This window comes from Equus caballus, chromosome 24, assembly GCF_041296265.1.
Source record: "Equus caballus isolate H_3958 breed thoroughbred chromosome 24, TB-T2T, whole genome shotgun sequence".
Classification (NCBI taxonomy): Eukaryota; Metazoa; Chordata; class Mammalia; order Perissodactyla; family Equidae; genus Equus; species Equus caballus.
Window position 1 is genome coordinate 51,043,739 of NC_091707.1, and position 10,011 is coordinate 51,053,749.

At 51.8% G+C, this 10,011-nt stretch overlaps 1 long non-coding RNA gene across 1 annotated transcript; it reads left to right on the plus strand.

The window, feature by feature from the left end:
- Positions 1-482: 482 nt before the first annotated feature.
- LOC138920594 (uncharacterized) lies at positions 483-4,395 on the plus strand. Its single transcript, XR_011432023.1, has 3 exons — positions 483-1,085; positions 2,767-2,899; positions 3,901-4,395. It is a non-coding gene; the product is annotated as an uncharacterized lncRNA (long non-coding RNA).
- The last annotated feature ends 5,616 nt before the right edge of the window (positions 4,396-10,011 follow it).

A 10,011-nucleotide genomic window follows, 5' to 3' on the forward strand; every position in this document is an offset into this window, starting at 1 on the left:
CACTGCTCCAGGCCTCCAGCCTCAGCCCTGCTAGATTGGAAGGCCTTTCTCAGCTCAATTCCCTTCACCCCAGAGCCGGGAGAAGGCCCGTCCTTCCAGCTCCATGGCCCCTCCTCCCTCAGAGCCTGCTGACCCCAGCTGGCACATCTACTCCTTACCTGCCAGATGAGGCCCGTGCCCCTGGTCCAACCGTCCTGACGCTGACGTCAGCCAGTCAGCCTGAAGCTCCTCTGAGCACAGGAGGTGTCACAGGGTGGACACAGCAGGCGCTGCCCTCTCTTCCTCTGGTCTTGGGCTTCTTCACGTCTAAACTACACAGAGAACAGGAGCAGCTCCTTCAGAGGTTAAGAGTCAATTCCAGCCTGAGGCCCTGGCATGATGCGTCCCAGCCGAAGTATGGAGATGGAGACTGGAGGAGGTCGGCCACATCCCCGGGTCCTAACCAGCCAGGCAGGCAGCGCAGAGCGGGAAGGGGGAGCCTTGTATTTCCTCCTTCCCTCTGCGAGAGGAGGACGTCACAGCAGATGCAGGCGAAGCGGGTTTGAAAAGTAGATGGAGATGACCATCTGCAATCTGTCTTCTCAGTTTTCCCTGGGCTCTTCTGCCTCCCTTGCACGGGTGGCAAGGCTCTGAACCTCTTAAATCAGATGCTCCACAGAAAAGTGTAAAGAAGACAGAAGTCGGGGAGACCCCGCCTAGAGAGCCTTTCTGTGCTGCAACATCTTGTTCTGTTTCCTTTCGGCCGCCCACTCCTCTGCTTTTTCAAACACAGGAGAGCTCATACTACCTACACTTTCGAAAACTATTTGCTCCCTGGATTTAATGTTACATCCTAGGCATGTCTCTGCATCATTGCAACATTTTGTGACAGCATTTTTAATGCACGCTGAAAATCCTTTGCTATGGGCGTAGGACATCACTTAGCTGTTCCACATCTAGAGCCTCACTTGTGCCAAACTACCCCCTTGAATTTCCCAAAAGTCAACGTGCGAGAGTCAGGCAGCTCCTTACTGAGCCTGCTCCCACCGCAGGAAGGAGCCGAGACCCTAACCGACTGCGTCAGTTTCCCACGACTGCTGTAACAGGTACGCAAACTGGTGCCTTCAGACATTTGTTTTCTCAGGGGTCTGGATGTCTAACATGGGATTCAATGGGCCTAAGCCAAGGGAGGGTCATGCTCCCTCCGCTGTCTCCAGGGGAGAATCCATTTCTTCCTTGCCTTTTCCAGCTTTTAGAGCCGCATTCCATGGCTCATGGCTCCCTCCGCCATCTTCAAGACCAGCAGCATAGCATCTTTAAATCTCTCTCTGTTTCCGTCTTGACATCGCCTTTCCTCTTCCACAGTCAGGTCTCCCACTGTCTCCCTCTTATAAGATACTTGTGATGGCATTTAGGGCCCACCTGGATAATCCAGGATAACCTCCTCATCTCAAGATCCCTAACTTTATCGCATCTGCAATGTCCATTTTGCCACACAGGGTAAGGCTCACAGGTCCCAGGGACTAGAACCTGGCTAGGTTTGGGGCATCATTTGGTGGTTCACCCCAGTCCAGGGTTCCAACTTCGAACCTTGGGGCTGGCAAGCATGAGCTCAGCCGGCTCTCAGCCTCTCTCTACTCTTCCCTGTGCTTGTTTGCTGGAGTGGCTGACCCCGTGCTGAAGACCCTGCCAGACTGCTGGCTTCTTGAGGGCCAATGAACTGACCTAGTCCCCTCCGCCTCCAGATGCTAGAACAGGGTTTGCATCTCATGAGCAGATGCCATGATGTTTGTTAAATAAGTAAATGAATTTATGATTGATAAGAGCGACCAATACAGAAGATAAACAAGACAGTAGCTACGGTTCGAGAATTTTAAGTCCAAAAGCCAGCTGTACACTAGCCAGTGGCTGAGGGGTTTGGCAGAAGCCATTGGTTCTCGCAAGGCCTGACTGGTGAGCTCAAGGCTGCACCGGACAAGCTGACCCACGCCCAGCACAGCAGCAAGAGCCAGTGTGAGCTGCTCCAGCTCCTCCAGCCCCACACCAGCCTTCGGAGCGTGAGCACGTGGCTGCTGCTTCACCTTACAAATCTCACCCCCAATGTCTCCTGGGGCCACGCTAGCCCAGAACTATGCAGGGGAGGAAGTTCTGGAAAGCGTGTTTCCAGCTTAGCTAAGTTGACACAGCACGAACCCACACACGGTCCTAGGTGTCCCTGGTTTTGGCTGAAAGGAGCAGCTTTGGAGCTCAGACGTTCTCCGATGTCCTGCTATGAAAAGTCCCAGGGGCCACAGCAGCTGGACTCGAAAGCTGTTTGCTGCTTCTCTGGTGCTTTACTGTGGCTGAACAAATCATTAGTCTACCCTTGCTTAAAGTCACTTTATTCTTATTTGCAAAACAAATACATGGAGAAAAATGCCTTTAGCTGAATTCCTAATTTTACCAGTACCCGGAGGCTCCTTTTTCACAGGTTGAGTGGATTGAGCTGGACGTGGGAGGTCATGGTGAGTTAACTACGACCGTGAATGCTGGGGGGAATCAACCACCTACGACAAATACGGTTTTCCACTTAAAGTGAACAAACATGTTTCTCTACCCTGAACTTTCTAACAAATGTGGTTTCTACAACATTCTAGTCTCAGGGTGTGAGTCATTAGTCCTTGCAGCTAGGACAACGAACCCTTCAATATTACTGGAAAGTTCTTTGCCCCTCTTAGCAAGTTGGTTGGGGAACTCAACTCTATGATGACAAGATACAGAAGAAGTGTATATTGACTTAAATCTTAGGCTCCCAGCGATGCCACCTTTCCTTCCATATCTACCAAGATGTAAGGGCCAGCTCCTTCTCAGGAGGTCATCTCAGCCACCTGTGCCAAACGTCGCCCATCCTTTCCAAGTTTCTAATGACGCTCCAACTGAGGTCTGTATAATTTCTGGCCAAGAATGAGTTATAGCATATGGGGAATCTAATTTTCTGTTTCCATTCTAGTTACTTTATTCTCCTGAGCTTGTGGGTTCCATCCCCCCATCCAGAGGGCAACTGCCCATCTGACTTCCATTACAGTCATGCAACAAGAAAGACAGCAAGAGTAAAATGAGGAACATAGAAGCAAATTTACCATCCATGGAGCCTCTGCTATGTGCTTCTATCTCATATGCATGATCTCTAATTATTAAAATATAGTAGTATCATTATTCCCTTTCATAATTGACGAAATGAAGATCAGCTTGGTTAAGGACTTGTCCAACATCAACTTCGCGTTCAGGCACTAGACTTGGGATCAAAACTCAGGTCTGCCTGTTTCCCCAAACATCTCCAGCCCAGCCACACTCCCCCGACACGTTTGTAGCTGCAGATGGAGGCCGAACTTGAGAAGAAAGACCCTCGCTAGACTCAGAAGAGCAGAGTGGGGAGGGGGCTTAGCAAGGAGCCCCTGCACAGGGAAGAAAACTGAAGCCCAGAGAGGGGACGGCATGTCCAAGGTCACACAGCCAGCAACATCGAGCAGCACTGGCTCCTGCTTTGATGCTCTTTCTGCATCCCCCAGTTTCATACTCCATGCCCGTTCACTTTGCGGGGACACATCTGAAATCAGAAATGGGAGGTTCTAAGCGCACGTGTGGAGCTGAGGAAGGGGAGGGTGGCGGAGGCGGGTTTTGTGTCTTGGAGCTTGTTTCTCCACTTTCTTTTTGGACTTTATATGAATCGTAAGTGGGCAGCAATCTGGAGCTGTACCACTTCCTTATTAGGTTGGTGCTACTGTGGGGAAGGGACACAGGGTATTTTAAAAGACATAGCAGGTCAAGAACTTTTCATAAAATATCAGATGAGAAAAAATAAAATTGAATCAGAATGTCTGTCCCACATTTGGGGGGAGCACCAAACAAGCTTTTTATCAAATGCGCGGGTGTACCAACCAGGCATTGACCTCTGGCATGGAGATGGAGTGGAGCCTTTTGGTGTCTGGCCTGGCTTTGCAGAAATCGAGGAGTCGCAGGGACCGAGCAGCCGCCGGGCATCAGGCAGGAGTGCTTTCAGCTGCAGGTAACAGAGAACCTGGCCAACGTGTCTGAAATAAGAAGGACTTGTTTTTATCACGGAACAGAAGCTTTGGCACGTGTTTGTTGGGTCAGGGCACTGAGGCAATGTCTGTGACACACTTTTCCTTTCCCTGCTTTCTGTAAGATGGCTCCGGGTGTCAATACCTGTGACACGTGCAAGCACAGAAGGAAGGAGCAGGTGGGAAAATGGGGTCTCCAGCAATCCTCTGGTCTTCCCTCCTCCCAGCTTCAGCCATATCCTCAGGCTGGCTTCTCTCGTGGTAGCAAAATGACCCCCACAATACCAGGCCTCACACCCACCCTGCTCTTACCTGTTGGCTCTGTTGATGCTTCTCTCTGACATATATTAAAAGTTCCTCCTAAGCTGGACTACTCTCTGTTTCCCAAACACACCATCCTGCTACTTATAACTTGCATCAGTTAGCTGCTGCTACATGACAAGCCACTCCAAAATGCAGTGGCCTAAAGCAATTGTCGCTCACGGGTCTTCAGGTCAATTGTGCGGTTCTGCCAATCTGGGCCGGGCTTGGCTGACCTTGGCTGGGATTGCTCATGTGTCCAGGGTCAGCTGGCAGGTTGACTAGGGTTAGCTGGTCTAGAATAGTCTAAATGGGATGAATTTGCTCTCCTTCCATGTGCTTCTCACATCCCTCTGACAGTTAGCTGGAGCATGTTTCCTTGGTGATGGCGGGTCCAAGAGGGAGGAAGCCCAATCATGTAAGAGGGCAAGCAGAGCTGTGCACTTGCTTCCAAGCCTCTGCTGGCATCATACTGCATCAGCCAAAGCCCAGAATGGAACTGGAAGGAGACTGCAGAGTTAGAAGTAGAGAGTGGATGCAAGGAGGCCATTAACTGAGGTCGTTAATGCAGTCTACCATAACAGCCAAATGACCTTGGGCAGGTGAACACAACCTCTCTGTGCTTTGGTTTCCTCATCTGTGAAATGGCAGTAATGACAGTACCTACCCCATAGGCTTGGGAGCATCAGTGAGTCACTGCCTGTCAAGTGCCTGCCTCTCTTTCTTCTCTCCAGGCTCGCACTGACTCATCCTTCATGTCTCTGGTGTTGGGTAGATTGATGGAGGATGGGGAGTGATGGAGACAATCACTGGGCCAGCAGTTCAGAATCCTGGTTCTAGATGCAATTCTGCCATTACTTATCTGTCTTACTCAACACCAGGGGCCTTAGTTTCCTAATCTATAATACGGGATTTTTAATACCTCCTTGCCTCATCTCTGACCGTCCTTGTTCAGCTGTGCCTTGGCTAGGGCTCCCCTGTTAGCCATCCAACACCAACAGGAGCAGAAGAGCTGTGGGGACTTGTTGGGCTTTGCCCTTGGACTCCAACTCCATGCAGCTCCCTTGGCCACATCCCAGCAGGTGGTACCCCACCCGTGGATTAATACTAATGGTATGAGTTTCCTTTGCTGCTGTAACAAGCTACCATAGACTTAGTGCTTTAAAACAATGCAGATTTATTCTCCTACAGTTCTGGGGGTCAGAAGTCTGAAATGAGTCTTTCTGGGCCAAAATCAAGGTGCTAGTGGGGCTGCATTCCTCCTGGAGGTTTCAGGGGAGAATTCTTTTCTTGGCCTTCTCGAGCTTCTAGAGGCTGCCCACATCCCTTGGCTTGTAGCCCCTTCCTTGCATTACTCCCAACTCTTGCTTCTGTCATCACATCTTCTCTCACTCTGACCTTCCTGCCTCCTTCCTATAAGGACCCTTGGGGTTATACTGAGCTCACCCAGATAATCCAGGTTAATCTCCCACCTCAAGGTCCTTCACTTAATTACACCTGCAAAGTCTCTTTTTAACATGTAAAGCAACACATTCACAGGTCCAGGGATGAGGACTTGGACATCTTTGGGGGCTATCATTTAGCCGACTGCACTAATTAACTCACCCTAACTTAGGGTGAGCTAGGGGTAAGCTCTCCTAGGTGATGTGATCTAACAAACAAGCTCTGGATTGAAAGCATAAAAGGTAGGAAAGGATCCCATATGTTCACATGGCAGGTTCAATCGCCTGAAAGGGTTTTCACACGGTGCCTAGCTCTATCCTTGCAAAAACCACGCCAGGGAGGCAGCATCACCCCATTGCACAGAGGAGGAGACTGACGCCCACAGGAGCAAGGGAATTAGCCCGAGGTCATGTGGCTTCTAAGTGGCAGGGTCAGGATTTGAACCCAGGTCCTGGTGACTCTAAATTCACCAACACAATGGGGCTCAGAGTGACACGTAGGAGGAGACCGGGGCTGAAGGGCCCCGGATGGACACAAGGGGCGGGTGAGGCCTGGAAAGGTGAAGTGCCAGTGGTCACCAGGGCCTTCTGACCCCTGGTGGGCCTTCTCCCCAATACAGCCCCTCCCCTCCAGACACAGCAGGCCATGTCCCCCAAAACAACCACCAATGGGGGAAAGGGCTTGGTGTTCAGAGCTGCCTACACGCAGCTCGACTCTAACCTAGAAGGAAAGAGAAGAGACTCTATGACACCCTGCTCAGGGATACCCCAGGGCCGCCTGTCTCTGTGTGAGCAAAGCACGCCCTTCCCTCCAGGCTGACCCGAACTGCAAATGGATTAACATCACTACCACATGTGGGTTCCCATCGGGGTTGGTAGGTACCGTTCGATTCCGGTTTCTTTCCTGGGCATTGCCTCCCGTGCACGGGGCCAGCAGAGTGTGGGGAAAAGGGCTGACACCATCCCCACGCCTCTCATCACAGCACAGTTTATCCAGCACCCGTGTGGGCCTGGCACCCTGCAAGGGAGGCGTTCCCCCTACGCCTGTTGTGCAGATGAGGAAACTGAGGTGGACTGAGGCTCAGAGAAGTTGAGTGACTCACCCAAGGTCACACAGATAGAGTGGCGAGGCCTTGCACTAGTGCCACACTCTCTCCCTCTGATCCACACACCAACTCCTTATCTTTGATGCGTGCTCTGAGAATTCTCCAAAGATTCTTATTATGTCACCTCTTTAATGGCCAGGCCCGGAAGGCAGAGTGATTGGCTGAGGTCCCACTGTGACTTAGGGGCAGGCCTCCTGACTTGGGGTGTAACGCCTGTCATGCTGTCCACCTGCATCAGTCATTCCCCATCCAGCTGGGCCCCGGGTGTGGCGACCTTGGCTAACCCCAAGCGTTTGCCTGGAACTTCCCAGGGGCGGCGCCCCTATGAGATACTGCGAGGGCTTAGCTGAGCCTCCCTGGGCAGGTGTTTCCCCTCCTGAGACCCCCTTTCCTCAAGTGCTAAGTGGGGCAATCCTCCCTCCCCTGGGTTTGCTGACAATATAATGAGATATCGGATATACACTGAGTTCAGGGCCTGGATTATGGAAGTACTTGCTAAATGGAAACTCTGCTATTAGATAACATAATGTGACAACATAATCTAAATAACATGTATCTAACATTATTAGTATGATTATTAGTCACACCCAGCATCTCATTTGGACTTTGCAACAGGAAGGACGCCTGGCTCCTAACGGATGCTCAGTCACCACTGGGGAAACGTGCTGAATGAGACAGGTGTCCTCGTTCAGGTTTACAGAGAAGGAGCTTGAGGTGCAGAGAGGTCCGCCAGCTGATGAGTGGCAGAGCTGGGATTTGAACCCGGGTCTGCCTGGCTCCAGGGCCAGCCCTCCAACTCCTGCCCGTGAGTCACAGGCCCCATTAGTGGGCAGACAGGCAGAAGCTCTCCTGTCTGCTCCCTGTCAGGTCTTGGCATGGCCCTGTTGGTTGCCCTCCCCGCGAACCAGGGCTGGGATCCGAGGGCCGGGAGAGGAGAGAGAATATGCACAGCCTGCACAGCAGCACAAAGGGCCTGGGGTGCCCGCTGCATGCACTACGCCTGCCTGCTGCTGGAACTCTGGGCCGCGGCTGGGGGAGGCCCTGCTCACATTCGGGAGCCTGTGACTCCCTCCTGAGAGGCTCCTGCTGGGCAGTGTGAGCCGGGCTGCCAGATAAGGCCACTCACCACTTGCCAAGCTGTCTGGGCTCACTGGAACCTCAGCCTTAGTCTAAAGGCCAGAGACCCTGTCGGGAGTCGAGGTGGCCCCTACCACTCAACCCACTCACTGAGGGGAAGTTTTCTGATCTACCTCTTGCTGTTAATGATTCTATCCCATCTCTAATGTTTTCCCATGAGTCGAAATTTTTCCCTAATAGGCTATAGCTGCTGTGAAATAGATAATTACAATAAGTGATACGTATTTTTTGTGTGTATTTCAAAAATGTTACTAGAACATCAAACTCATGGTTTTCCCTGTAGTCTTGATTAGAACGAAGCTACTAAAGGTAGGAGTGGAAAGTCCACCTTTTCGGCAAACCATGGGAATGACAAATGACGTCCTGACTCAGGACCACAAGTGTTTGGAACTAAGTCCTCCTGCTAAGCGTCCAGAGGCGGGTGGCTTGGACAGGTGGTTTCTAGAGGGGACCCTGATCCAAGGAACTCTATTTGCGTGGCTGGTCCTTCACAGCAATCGGTTGGCCAACACCGTCCACTGCTCATCGAGAGCCTTCTGCTGGCCAGGGGCCGCTCTCCGCACCTTCACGTTATTTGATCTCACAGAAGCCTGTAAGACGCGCCTTCTAACCCCTTATTTGCACATAAGTGAACGAGACTAAGGGAGTGAGAAAACTTGCCCAAAGCCATGCAGACGTGGCTGCAGAGTCAGGAGACACACCCAGACCCCACTCCGGTGGTGGTCCCGCTGCAGCTTAGAGCGCATAGGTTTCCCTGATTCGTGTCCCCAGGGCCTGGCCCTTCGCAGAGTTTGCAGAGTGGATAATGAATCACGTTACTGTTTACAACCCACACATCACGTCACCTTGGCCCTGTGTTCAGTGAGTTAGAAGCAAGCTACAGGTCACACCCACACTCAAGAGGAGGGGACTCTGCACCCCCACCCTCAAGAGGAGGGTGTGAACATCAGGGGTGGGGGTCCCCGGGCGCCACTTGAGAAGCCGCCTACCACACTTCACAGTCCATATTTCAGCCACTCTGCGCTCCCAGCAACGCCCTGAACCCTGCCATCTGCCGCTGCATGTGCTGTTCCCTCTGCCTGGAATTCCACCCCCTCCCCCTTTGCCACCGTATCCTAAGGCCTCCGCTTAGATGTTATTTCCTTTGGGCTTGAGCCAGCGGTACCCAAATCTGTGTTGGTTTCTTCTATCATAACATTTATCACCCTGCATTACAATTTTTCTATTTACGTGTTAATCTCACCACACTGCCCCCCAACCCTGCCCCTGCCAGTGCCTAACATAGGATCTACACAGGACCTGGCACATGGTGGATGCACAATAAACCCTTGTTGAATAAACGAAGTATCGAGCCCCAGCTTGGAGCCCAGACCCCGCTCCCAGTTCTGGGCCCCGTCCCCTGCCCAGGGGCTGTCTGCTGGATCATCTCTCCCCTCAACCCCTCTCAGTAACTAGGCCAGGCCGTGTCTGACTTCCCCTGACTTTGAAATAACTTCCCCCTGCAGTTCCCAGGTGCACTTTGCTGGAAACGCTCAATGTTCTTTGCCTCCCTCCCTCCCCACCCCGCCTCGTCACTCCAAGGCCCTGCCAAAAATTGGAAGCTCATTATTAAACCAGGAGCTGTCTTATATTATCCCAGAGACTACAGATGGAAAATATTAGCTTCTATCTCAACTGAGGACTGACAGAGTAAAGGCTCCTTGAGCTGTTAGCTGTCAAGGAGAGGAATACAAGTTTTTCATCTGCATGAGTAATTGTTTCCTGCGTTATCCAGAGAGACAACAGATTTACATCCCAGACACTTTCCCTGGGCCAGAGCAGCTGCCACTGCAGAATCTACTCACGTACTTTTTTTCTTCCCTCTCCTTCTTGGAGTTGATCAGAATAGAAGTTGGGGAGGTGAGGGGGGAGGGGGCTCTGCAATGTCCAGACTGGGAGGAGTGGAACCAGGAAGGTGCTGGAACAGAGATGGAGGCTGGGCCTGGT